The sequence below is a fragment of the Embiotoca jacksoni genome, unplaced genomic scaffold, assembly GCF_022577435.1.
Source record: "Embiotoca jacksoni isolate LCO1_2020_lvr unplaced genomic scaffold, fEmbJac1.0.p SCAF_60, whole genome shotgun sequence".
Taxonomy (NCBI): Eukaryota; Metazoa; Chordata; class Actinopteri; family Embiotocidae; genus Embiotoca; species Embiotoca jacksoni.
The window spans coordinates 955,710-968,683 of NW_027185415.1; positions in this window are offsets into that span (position 1 = coordinate 955,710).

Consider the following 12,974-nt stretch of genomic DNA (forward strand, 5'->3'; position numbering starts at 1 on the left):
CTTCTGCACCACAGCTGCTGTGAAGAGGAGCCTCCGGTAGGAAGTGGAGTCTCTCTGAGCACAGATGATGATGTCAGAACAGGGATAGGTTTTATGGCCTTTGTTATGTTTCTCATCACTACTACTGCAAACCTATCCATCCATCCAGCTGCTGAGCTGCTCACACACCTCTCTGAAGCCTATTCTCACATTTTACACTTTTCCATTCATCTTTCTTCTCAGACTGTTTCTGTCTTCTCACTTTCTTCATTATTTTGCTGCTTTAAAGTTCAGTGACAAATTTTCAGAAACTTTAGTATTTGTTGAAGTCAACAACTTTTCCTTAACAGAATGAAAATGAAGACAATTAAATTAGAAACACACACAAACGCACACGTGAGGTCACAGCCTCCAGTGGATCAAACACACAGATGGATATCTGAGCTGAAGCCTGCAGCCCAACACCCACTACAATACAGTACACACACACAAACAGTACAAGCACTCACTATCCCAACAACCCCCACTGTGACGTCACGCTCAGGATCTGACCTCCATTAACCTGTGATAAACCCACAGCTGCACAGATCTCAGATTCTGTCGTGTTGCTGTGGACACATCTACACTCTTAGGTGCCGTTTACTTCTCATTTTCAACATTTTGTGCGAGGCCCAAACAAAAATCTATGATTTTTTTTTGGGGGGGGTATTCTGTCCCTTAAAAATTCTTTCAAAAGGAAATATATTTTCAAAGGCTGCTGGATGACATTTAACCAAAATCATGACAATGTTTTTAATAGATTTGAAGCAAAATCCGTTCAAATCAGCACACCATCAATATTCCACATCTTTTTCAAGTAATCTTAATTTATTGTTTTGGAAGGTAAAATGAGATGTCATGTCAGCACTATGTTGGAGACGATGCAGAAGTCAGCAGTGATTTCAAAACTGGTTTAGCTGAAAAAGCTTTGTTGTACAGTGAAACAATGGGTATCATCAGAAATGGGTCAGTTCACCTCTTTATTTTGATATTTGGTACGTTGTGAAGCGATCTGGACTTTGGGAATTATTCAGTAGTGTGGAGATGGACGTAGAGCTACATGCAGACTGTACATGCAACTTCAAAGTCGATTTTCTCTGCAATGTTCTGTCACACACTGACATTATTGGAAATGTCAGGCACTGACATTATTGGAAAGCTCAAGCTGTGCAGCTTCATAGGATATGAGCTGTATCCCAATGTGATCAATACTCAATGCACATTTTAAGTGAGAAGAAGGGGTGGGAATTTGGACGGAATTTAGGTCCATTGGGTTCTGAGGGTTCAATTCTAAAATACCTGGTGTGTTGTTGAGGACCAGCTGCCTCAAGCACAGCAGGGATGCAGGTCTGGAATTCATACACACAACAATCATCACATACCGGATGATATAAATCATTAGAGTACATATAAAACACAAACTTATGCCTACCAGTTTTCCAGGTGTGCACCTCCTTCACTCCACTGGCCTGAACCAAGAGTCATAGCGTAATACCTTCGGTGCCTCCTGCCACATATCACCACCTAAAAATGTATTGATGCTGCAACAATATATTGATTCTAGAATACAATAAAGCACTGGGAAAACGTCTCCACCCATAATCAGTAACCACTGAGACTACTGAATTCACTGTACGGTTGCATCAGGATTTCCCTTTACAGCTTGTGGTAGCCGATCAGACTTAATGTGTTTGACTGCAGTGATACGATTTGACTCTTGGAGGCGCTCCACTACCCTGAAGACTCTCCTGTTTCCATTTCATCCTCTTCTTCTCCAACAGCCACCTCAGCCTTTGGGAAAAACCCGCCTCTGGTGCTCACTCCGCACCATCGGATCTGAATGTCAGCCCTTCTTGGAGGTAAAAGAACATTTTCTCATGGTCTCCAGAACTCCTGGATTTCATTCCAGCGTTGAACCTCACGGTTCCAAACAAACACAAGGTCTCTTTCACTTCAGGATGGGTCTCTTACTTGACCCTCCTGCTCCTGGTCTCTGTGATGTCTCTATTGGCAACTCCAGCCCAAACGTCAAGAAGTAGGGAGATATGCCGCTTGACTGATGTACTGTCGTGTTGTATGCATAGGTTAGTTGAAGAAGGTACCTCGGCCTCTCCCTTGTTTGGTGCACAGTAAATGATGCACTGTACCGCTCCTCTGAGGATGGTATGGGCTTTCTTCTTCCTCCTCTGAGGCCTCGGCTACATTGACCCCCCCCGGTATTGGCGAGACAAAGAGTCTGCATTCCCATTTCAAGCCCCTTGACGTTACTTCGAGGGAAGGTTGAATGGAACTAGCTGGGCTGCCCATCGTTGTTCAACTGCACCAAGTTTTGCTGTATCTGGGTTTAATGTACAGAGTTAGGACTCAAACGCACGACTCACAGACAGGCAGATCAGTTCAATGATCTTTACTGAAAAACTCAGAAAAGTCACAACAGCGGTATCAAAAGGGGAAACCAAGATCAGAGCCACAGGTTCGTTCCAATAGGTCCAAAACCAGAGAGTCAATGGACACAGCAGAGGTACAGACGAGGTGCAGGCAGAAACAGATCCAGACATAAACAGGGACAAGTCTTACACTTGGAAAACTCACTGACAAGAAAGAATGCTGGAACGAAGTGCTGAGAACTGCGACGAAGTGTACACTGTGCAGGAACCTCCGAACAAATACTCCCTGAACTTTAAGGACACTGTCTCTTTAAGGGCAAGAAACTCCAGCTTCATAGAGCTATGATTCAGCATGTTCCTCTCTGCAGGTCTGAGCGCCCTACCAGCATAGCAATAGGCCTGAGCTTTCCTCCATGTTCCTGGAGAGTACTACCCCCAACCTTACATGGCTTGCATCTATATCAGCTTCACCTTTTGCGAATTGAAAGATATACACAGTAGATCCCTCTTATTCATGACCAGTACACCAGGGCTCTGCATTTTCTTTTGCTGCATCTGAGGGTGATCTGGATCTTTCGCTACCTGAACATTTAGACCGAGATGTTTTAGGAAGGGCTGCGCCTCGAATTCCTGTTTTGAGGATTGCAATGTTTTCATCAGCAAGTCTAACTGCCTCTACTGAGCTTCAATAAGGACTTTCAACACAGTTTAACTTGATGTATTGTCAACCGACTAACTGCCTTGTGCCAGTGCTTCATTGGAAAAAAATGAGTGGCTCTCCATTTGTTTAAATGACTGCCTTCACACCGTGTTGTCCACTGAACAGCCTCCATACGTACATCTTGAAGTGTCAACTGGGGATTCAGACAAACTTTGTCTGTCAATCTTATACTCAGACTCGCATCCCTGACGCCCTCAAAAATCTGGTCACGCGGGTCTCTTGCTTGTCTGATTCTACAATCTGATCCATCAAGGACATCAGGGCATGCGAATAATCTAACAATAATTCTCCATGATGTTGTTTACAGTTAAAAAACCTGCGCTGAAGGGAAATTGGCGAGTGTGACCAGCTTGAACGTCTCTCAGAATTGCAAATATACCATGAACAGTCTCCCTCATCTGTTCAGGAAGATATTTTTCTTCTATACGGGCCGCCTATTTTAAAGGGTTATACACACCATTAGCCTTCTCTTTTTTAGTGGGTTTCAATTGAATATGGTTCAATCCATTCTTCCAGATTAGGAGAGTCCACTCTATCCAAATTACCAGAAAACTTTGGTACCTCCTCGTTTTGCTAAATGTAAATATATTAAGACCATCGTGGACCTGGACTGGTGCCTGTGAGCATAGTTACACATACCAACACAAGTACACCAACAGACACATGTATGCTCACCCTGAAAAACAATCATGGTACTTGTGTACACCTCTGAACCAGACCCGTCTACCGTCCAGCCCCAACAATACGTTCTCTCTCGTAGACATCTGGGGCTACACCAGCAAGTCAAAAAAGATTTACTCACTTTTAGCTCAGTAAATACTTTTAAAAATGAATCTCAAAACATATCTCTTTACTTTATCCTTTAACGAGCTACTCCTTAGGCTCTCTTGCATTTTGAGCTACTGCGCCTTTAAAATGCATATTTCCTTATTTTATATTTTAATTCTGTATAATTTTATGCATTTCATCTGCTTTATGCATTTTATTAAAAAACATTTCTATACTTTTAAATGTTCCTTTATATCTGTTTTTATGTGAAACACTACATGTAATTATCTTGCTGTTAAGCACTTTGAGCTGCATTTCATGTATGAAAGGTGTTACACAAGTAAAGTTTATTATTTTACTACTCACCTCTGAACATGCTGCATGCTTGGATACAGGCATCACAATACACACAGCTGTTTGCACCGATATCTGTTTTATTCAGCTACACTTTATCTTTGTTAAATATCCCCTTCAGTCCTGTTTTTACACCGAGGAAAGTATTTTTATGTAATATATATATATATATATATATATATATATATATAATGGGATAGGTTTGCTTTGGTGCGTTTTTCTCACAACTTATTGTGAGTGTTTCAGGAGTTGACATTTGGACTTAAACATGATCTGACACCTGGCCTGGTGTTAACCCTTTGTGCATACCATGCAGATACTGTCACGTTACAATAGCTACAGTGATCCGTGCCTCCGGCCAGCTCGAGCCGCTGCAGTCAGGGAAAGTTTATCCCGTCTTGTGTCCCTGGAACAGGTGCAGGATTTTGGTATTGATGGTTCAGCTTAATGGCCGAGACAGATTGGAAAATAACATTTTTACTGCACACACAAGGAGAACGTCTGAGAAAGTAAAAGGAGGAAGCATTTGTAGGTGTTGTTGTCAGGGTAACCTATTAAAGCTTAGTTTGCCCACTTCAGAAGGTTCAAATGAATAAACATATATTTTTTGATAACTTATAACTGTTTGTTCTGTATGTAAATAGTGGTGCTGTAACCATCTGCTAACTCACTCCTTCATGAACCACAACACCTCCGTCCACAGGCTGAACACACACATTTACTACTGTGGAACTACCGTCATCAAGAAGACAACATCATTACAGTCAATTAAGACCAACAACATTTAACTCTTTCAACACATGACGCGAAGGATGCTTCTCTGATTCACTCTTGTCACAAAGGCTTGAAGTAAAAATGAGCCAACCGCTTTGTCAACACATTAACCTCAGGCCGTGGGGGTCGGGAACATTTGTCTGGCCTTATTCACGTCCAAATATATCTTCGCTGTCACTCCCTTTTACGAGCTGGGATTAAAAGTCTTCGGGCAGAGATTCCAGCGCTTCCACGGCGACCGTTCCCCGCGGCTCGGCCTCTCAACAGCAACACGGGATCGTGAGGAAACCAGTAGAAGGCCACACACGCCGACGGTGTCACTGCCAAGAAATGTAGTTCACACGTCAGTAGCAGACAGGAAGGAGAAGCGCTCGCACAGACCAGTGGATGGACTGACTTTAATTGGGCCTGACATATTTATTAACGCACAAATGGACCAGAAACAAATGGTCCCTTAGTTTAAAGGGACTTGTGATTGTAATCTTACCGAGTCGCACCTGCGGTCGTGATTCACAAAGAGCTCCACGCACACACGTAAACACATGGAAACAGACGTGTAAAAAGTCGTTTACACCTGGCTCAGAGATCTCCATGCAGGTCAAACATGGATCCACTGAATGACATTGCAGCTAAACAGGTGCAAATGGTGAGAAATAAAAGTGGAACGTGAATCTTTTACAGGAAGGCTTAGATGGGATTAGAGGACTGTGGTGGCGGGGTGTGGTTAGCTCAGCTGCAGGGGGTGGGGAGTGGGAGGAGTGGTTCAGGGAACGGTGCCGGGCAGGTGTAATGAGCACAGCTGAGCCGAATACAAACTGATGAGCACAGCTGAGCTGGAGGTGAACTGATGAGCTCTCCCCTAATAAAGTGGAGCAGGGAGAAGGAGGAAGAGGAGGAAGCGGTTGCACGAAGACATCGGTGTATGGGCCGGGCAAATAAAGGCATTTTACACCTGAACGTACGACTGAGCGTGTCATCTGTGTCCAGGAGAGACCCGGTAGCACCAACTTTGCTACAAGGACATACAAGCAAGCCGGGAAACAATGTCGACTGTGATTTGTGATTTCATGCTGAGGAACTAATCAAGGATCCATCATGAGTCACTGTAGGTTTGGTTTGATTTTTCAGATACAACGCTGACGCGTCTCTTCATCGGATCAGTCGGACGGGAGGATCAGATCAAAACTTTTACAAACCACAGGTGCCCGGGACTGCTGAGTATGCACAACATTACAGTGCCAAACACGCATCAGGCTTAATGAATGCAGTGCTAACGCATACAAATATATGACTCAGAATTCATGTTGGGACTATTTCCAGCTGCACAGTCCACATTGTTGAGGATGAGTTGAGCAGGTTGAGTTATAGCAGAGTAGCACAGCCTGACGATTTATCGGCCGGTCAGCATTAGCGTATATTTTGTTCGTTTCTTCACTAAACATCAGGCTGAAAGGGTATTTATTGCTGCAAATAGATTAATTTACACATCATTTCTAGCGTACAAATATGCACATCATGTTTTGCTCACTGGTGATCTGGGTTCAACAATCAGGGTGCAAGGACCTCCATATAAATATTGTTCATTTCATCACAGGATCCCTCAGAGTGCATCTGAGTGGAAGATTAGCCAAAAGCTGTGTTTAATGTTTCTACATTTGAACAAATTACCTAAACTCAGTAAAGTCATGAACATGCATAAATCCAATGAAGACGTTTGATGTAAAATACAAACAACTTCACACACAGTACATAACGACACCAGCAGCAGCAGCCATACTGGGTTTGTTTACATTTTGTTGGTTTACAACCACGTTTAACAGTCACCAATTTTGCTATGAACTCTGGGTAATTCTCTTCATCTAACTCTGCAGAAATATGGACTTATGGAAAGGGTGCTTAAAGGACTCTCCAGAGAGCCCTCATGGACTCGATGATCTGACAGTGGGACAGCCCCAAACCCTCCAGGACTTACCAGGGACACCTCAAAGTCGGTGAGTCTGTGAGGGGGGGCGTTGGGATCGGCCCATACATACAAAATCAGCAGATCACAAATCATCAAAAAAATTGTGGATTAGCAAAGATGTACTCTGGACAAAACAACCCAAACAAAATAACTGCTAACAAAGTCAGCAGTAATACGTTTGGGATGCCACACCAAATGTAACGTCACAGTAACTCAGCAGTCAGGTGTTTTCTGGAAGCAGGCTCGTTGTAAAGCTGCAGCCGGACAGACCAGAACCATGTTCAACACGCACCCAGGACTCAAATGAAAGCAGTCGCTGAAGGGTGTCTGATGTCAGCTGGTGGAGGATCATAAGGAGAACGAGCTCTAATTCCCTCACCAGCCCAAACATGCAGCTTTAAATCAGGAGCTGAGCTCCACGGGTGACATTTGACTTTTTCCACTCGCAGTCAGGACTTCTCACTGGCAATGCTCTAAATTTAACACACACACACACACACACACACACACACACACACACACACACACACACACACACACACACACACACACACATTCAAACCCTGTGCAAGTTTCAAGCTCCCGTTTTTACTTCACTGAACATACAGATTCATCAATATAAGAAAACTGGTGCAAAAACATCTGTGGTTTAAGAACACGTCATGAAATTGACAACAACAACAAGAGAAGATAGTGCTGAATGAGGTCTTTAGGTCCTGGTATCTAGTACTAATAACTACATTTGCTGAGTGAATGGACAGAAATACTGTGATTTAAGAAAGGAGCACCAGATGAGAGAACAAGAACTGGCCTGTGAGAGGAAAGACAAATGGAGGACGGTGCGGTTAGAAGTGCTGATGAGGAGCAACCGGCAGAAAGTCCAGTGAGAACAGAAGAGCAGGGCTGACAGCCTTAAATGGAAAGGCCTGACTTTACTGTACACTAAACCACACGTGTCATCGTCTGCACCACATGATGCTTGTCTAGTTGCAGAGAAAACAATCACAGTACTCAGTCAAGCCATTAATAACTGTTTGGAAGTCAGTACGCGTGTGTGTGTGTGTGTGTGTGAGTGTGTGTGTGTGTGTGTGTGTGTGTGTGTGTGTGTGTGTGTGTGTGTGTGTGTGTGCATCACATGTGCCTTTTTGTAAGAGTGTGTGTCCTCCAGGGTGTTAATTTCCAGCGATGGGATGAGTCCTCGGCATCCCAGCGTGATTCATATTAAAAGTCAATTGGCCTTAAAATTTGGCCAGACCCCCGAAGTCTGCAGCAGCGAGGCATATCTGTCAGCTAATGACAGCGCGGCCTGCTGTCGTACTGGCTGAAATTGAATCTGACCACAGAAGCTAATGGGCCAGAGACAGAGTGTCACGACGACTTGACCATTACGCTGACGACAACCTCTCCGCTAACCGCCCTCACTTCCCTCCGCTCCTCCTCCTCCTCCTCCTCCTCCTCCTCCTCCTCCGCACTCAGCGCTGCCGCCGGTTGGTGTCGGTGTGTGTCTACGCACACATCTGACACATTGAGATTTATGGAGAATAACTCTCTAAAGAGCTCTTAAATCTATATGTACTGCAGCGACGCAGGAAGGCAGCAGTAGCGTGTTCAGAGTCTTTGTTGTCGGTAACCTCTCGGCCTGTAACATTAGCAGGAGCTATCAGCGTCTCGCTCCTAATTTCCCGGCTGTGTGCCTGTGTGCTGAGGTATGACACACTGCTGCCTTGGAAATAGAAAGAGATGAAGGCAGAGAGGCTATCACCCTCCTGCTGCTCCTGTGATTTCACCACAGCCTCAACTATGATTACTGTGCAAGCTATTTGCTGCAGCTTCAAACTTTACTGCTTAGGACCGAAGCTTCCATTACTGCCTGGAAAACTTCTTCTGGAGACACTTAATACACTTTTATTTCAAAGGTGGATCAATAAGTTCAGAGACTGCTGCTGTTGTGCATGAAGGACGCGCAGCACCGTGACGTGCACGCAGCAGAGAGAAGCAGCGACCTGTGTGAGTAAGCTCTCCAAGTTTTTTTCGCTTGATCAAAATCAGATCAGAGTCAAACACGTTTTTTTCTGGTCTTGGTGTGCCTGCGATTTTTATTGCAAACAAATGTTTGGGGAACACAGAAGCAGCATTGGGACGCATTGCCGTGTTGGAGAAGCCTGTTGCCATGGCGACACAGTTCGGGTGGTCTGCAGCGAACGTTTTCCCCTCAGACGCCTCAGAAGGTCTCAGTCGAACTCGTGTTGACGGTCGGACTCTGAAACCCAGCTGGTGTCTCCTGACCTCACGACCCTTCTTCGGTCTGGGACGGTGAAGCTCCGCCCCCTCTTGAAACCTTGAACGTCACTCTGAAGTCGTCGTCCGGCTCGTCGCTTCATCGCCGGGAGACTTTCTGAAGCGTTTCAAGGGTCTCTGATGACCGTTTACAGAGTTTGACCCAAAACGTGGTGCTGATGACCAGCGCTCACAAAAACATGTGACTCAGAAACTGATGATTGAGTGACAAGATTTGTAACATGAAGGTGAAAGCTTCTCTGTGCTTCACGCATGGTGCAAAGTGCTTTTGGTCTCCGTGGACCAACTTAAAAAGCAGCTCGTACGACGTAGAACAAGCCCGTCGTTTGGAACGTGAGTTTCTGATAAAGACGATAAGATGTCATCATTCGTACGTCTTGGTTTTTCCCGTTTCCCCTCCATCTGTGTACATGGGTGGATGCTCTCCCTGTCACTGCTGGCCTCCGCCCCTCCTTCCTTTTGCTTCCACTGGATCCATCTTGGTAGCAGATGCTCGAGGCCCGGGGCAGCTCCTCGCACTACGTGAAGCAGAGGGTCTTTGTTAGCATTTCATTCCTCTCTCTGCCAATGACAGCAACGAAGCCTGTGGTCTGTGAAACACGAGCGTGTCCCCTCTTTTCTCCTCCATTTCTGGAGAGGATGAACAGAGCCGAGGAGAGGACGCCGACATTTCGAACATCTCGACATTTCCTATTCAAAGACTCCTTTCGTGAACTTTTTTGCTAATGTTGCTAACACAGTGCAGCTAAGGTGTCTGTCCATCCATCAGCCCAGCAACGTTACATGCTAGCATGTGACGAATGCTAACACCATCAATCTCCCCGGGACTCTGCTAGCACATGGCTAATGTATTTATCATTAATCTCATCAGCGCTTGTCTTTCCACATCATTTCAGGGCTTCGCCAGGATTCCTCGCACTAATTTGCTGCTAATGAACCCATCCACACTCAGCGCCTGATGACGACACTGATGAATCACCTTCGGCTGAGTTTTGGGCAGGCCACATGTGATCCTGTTAGATGATCCCGGCCCGTACTCTGGTGGATGTGCATGTAGACGCTGGCTGATGATCGGCGTGTGATGATGAAGTAGTTTAGTTTGGCACGTCTTGCGGCAGGTTTCCAGCTGTTCAGGCGACACAGAGCTCTCCAGCCACATGTAGTGTGGAGGTATCTGTTCTTACAGCTGCTGGTGTAAAGAGGTGACGGTGAGTCTGCAGCTCTGCTACCCTCCTCTCCAAACTTTTATCTTCCCTGTGAGGTCGCTGTTCGCATTCGACCACAGACCGACGGGCACGAGGCCTCGTACACGCTGTGTGCAGTACACACTTTTCTTTTCTTAAAAAGAGAATCTCCACGAGCTCTTTGAATACTGTCAGCTGATAAAATCCTCAGTCAGAGAGAAGGACACCCGAGATCACTGTATGACTGCTGCTGACAGCCAGAAACTCTCAGCAGCAGACGTGAGGACGTCTAAGAAGTGGACAGAGAAGCTGTTGAGGATCTTGGTGCTGCTCGAACTGAACTGACGAGGATATGTTCAAACCTGAACCGCCCACATCACCTGCAGTTTGGACCGAGTCCTCCAGCCATCACAGTGGGACCCTCGTTAAAGTTGCTCAGGTCTCAGCGGCAAAGCGTAAAATAGACACGCCTGTCCTCTACAGAAAAATGTGACAGTTTTACGTTTTGTCAGCGTGAAACTTAAACACTTAAATCTCCCGTCAGGGAGGAACGTGTGACCGAGTACATTTTTCAGTGGTATTAGGAGGTTGCAGGGGCGGCCTGGTGCCATACAGGAGGCACAGGTTCGAATCCAGGAGGTTCTTGAGTTGTTGTTTTTCATCTCGTAACACCAACCGTGTTCTTTTTCTTTATTTACGAACCACTGCCACATGTTTTAGCTTTAAGTTTCTTTTTCCTGGAAGTCACATGGCTAAACTGAAGCAGTAGGTTTAATTTTCGTGCACTTCAGGAAAACGTGTAACTGTCACGCCTAGACAGCGTGAAGCGTGACTATTTTACGTTTTGCCGTGATATCGGTTTACAGGTCCTCACACTCGCCCGTCTGTCCTGCTTCCAACTCATCAACTCATCAGAACTGACTGTTGGCTTGCCGCCTGATCGAAGTCTCCCACCGACAGGTGATCTGTGTTATTCTCTTGGAGCCGATCGATGTACATTTATTGACTATTTTTGGAGAAATACCAAACAATATGAAAATAAAGATTCATAAAGAAAACTTAATAATTATAACTTTAGTGTTTGTTGTTATTTTCAAAGGCATATTTTTTGACAAGTTTCACACCTCAGATAAATGCAAAGAAAAATAAATTCCATTTTTAAATTTCCATTGAGGGACCTTGAGACGGCTGAAAACGTGCAGATTTTAGACACTGTTCATCATCCCCGAGGCACTGCTGACTCCAGCATGCTAATTCATTGCACTCCCCCCCGGCAGCTGTTGTGCATGCAGTACATATCCCTGCTCGTTGAATGTGTTGAAGCCTGTAGCTCTAGTTTAACCATCACATCCATCGCTGAACCTGCGGCAGCCCTCCAGGTCTGAGGAGCACCTTTAGTCACATCAGGACACAACGTGGTGTGTGCAGACTGGACGTGTGTGTGTCTTTGTGAGTGTGTGTCTGGGAACTGTTACCCCACCTCCCACCAACCATTTCCTCATTAACCCCATCCTGCTCTCCTCCACCCTTGACCACTGTGCCCATATGGACGACAGTCATCCCTGTACTGACAGCGCTGGGAGCTGCTCCCTGTTCATTAGCTTCTGGCCCGAGGCGGCTCGCTGGCCTCCTGTCTGCTGCTCAGCTTCTGCTGCTCATCTCAATACTTCCACAAAAGGTGTCAAACACATATAATAAAAAATAAAAAAAATAAATTCTGCCCTGTCTGGCATTTTTGGGCGTTGTACAAGATCGTTTCCAAATAATTTGGGACTCTCTGTAAAATGTAAATAATAACATAATGCAATGATTTGCAAATCATGTAAACCCATATTCAATTGAAAATAGATCAAAGGCAACATATCAAATGTTGAAACTGAGACATTTTATTGTTTTATGAAAAATGTCTGCTTATTTTGAATTTGATGACAGTGTTGTTAAAAGAAGAGATGATGCAACACAGCGGTGAACATGAACCTGTCCCAACTTTATAGACGTGTTGCTGCCATCAAATTCAAAATAAGCACATATTTTACATGAAACAATAAAGTTTCTCTGTTTCAACATTTGATATGTTGTCTTTGGTCTATTTTTATTAAAATATGGGTTTACATGTTTTGTAAATTGTTGCATTCTGTTTTTATTTATATTTTACACACCGTCCCAACTTTTTTGGAACTTGGGTTGTAGTATAGTTGAATGTGTTTTTAGAGGTTTTCTATCAGGCGTGTTTTAAGTGACAGTGTATATTACTTACTTAGAAATAAGGCTGTTGCTCCATTTAAAATGTGTACAGGCTTATACATAAAGCTTTTGCCTACGTTGTATATTTGGCTTCAGAAAATTCCCCAAAATACGACTGACAGAGAAATTCTGAAAACACATTTGGATCCAGAAAAACTAAATAAGCAATATTGTTTTTTGTGTGGGACAAAATCTTTGTTAACTAGTGTAAACAAAATATATCATTTTCGGATTTGTTTCAGCCCAAATCAGGTCAGTATTCT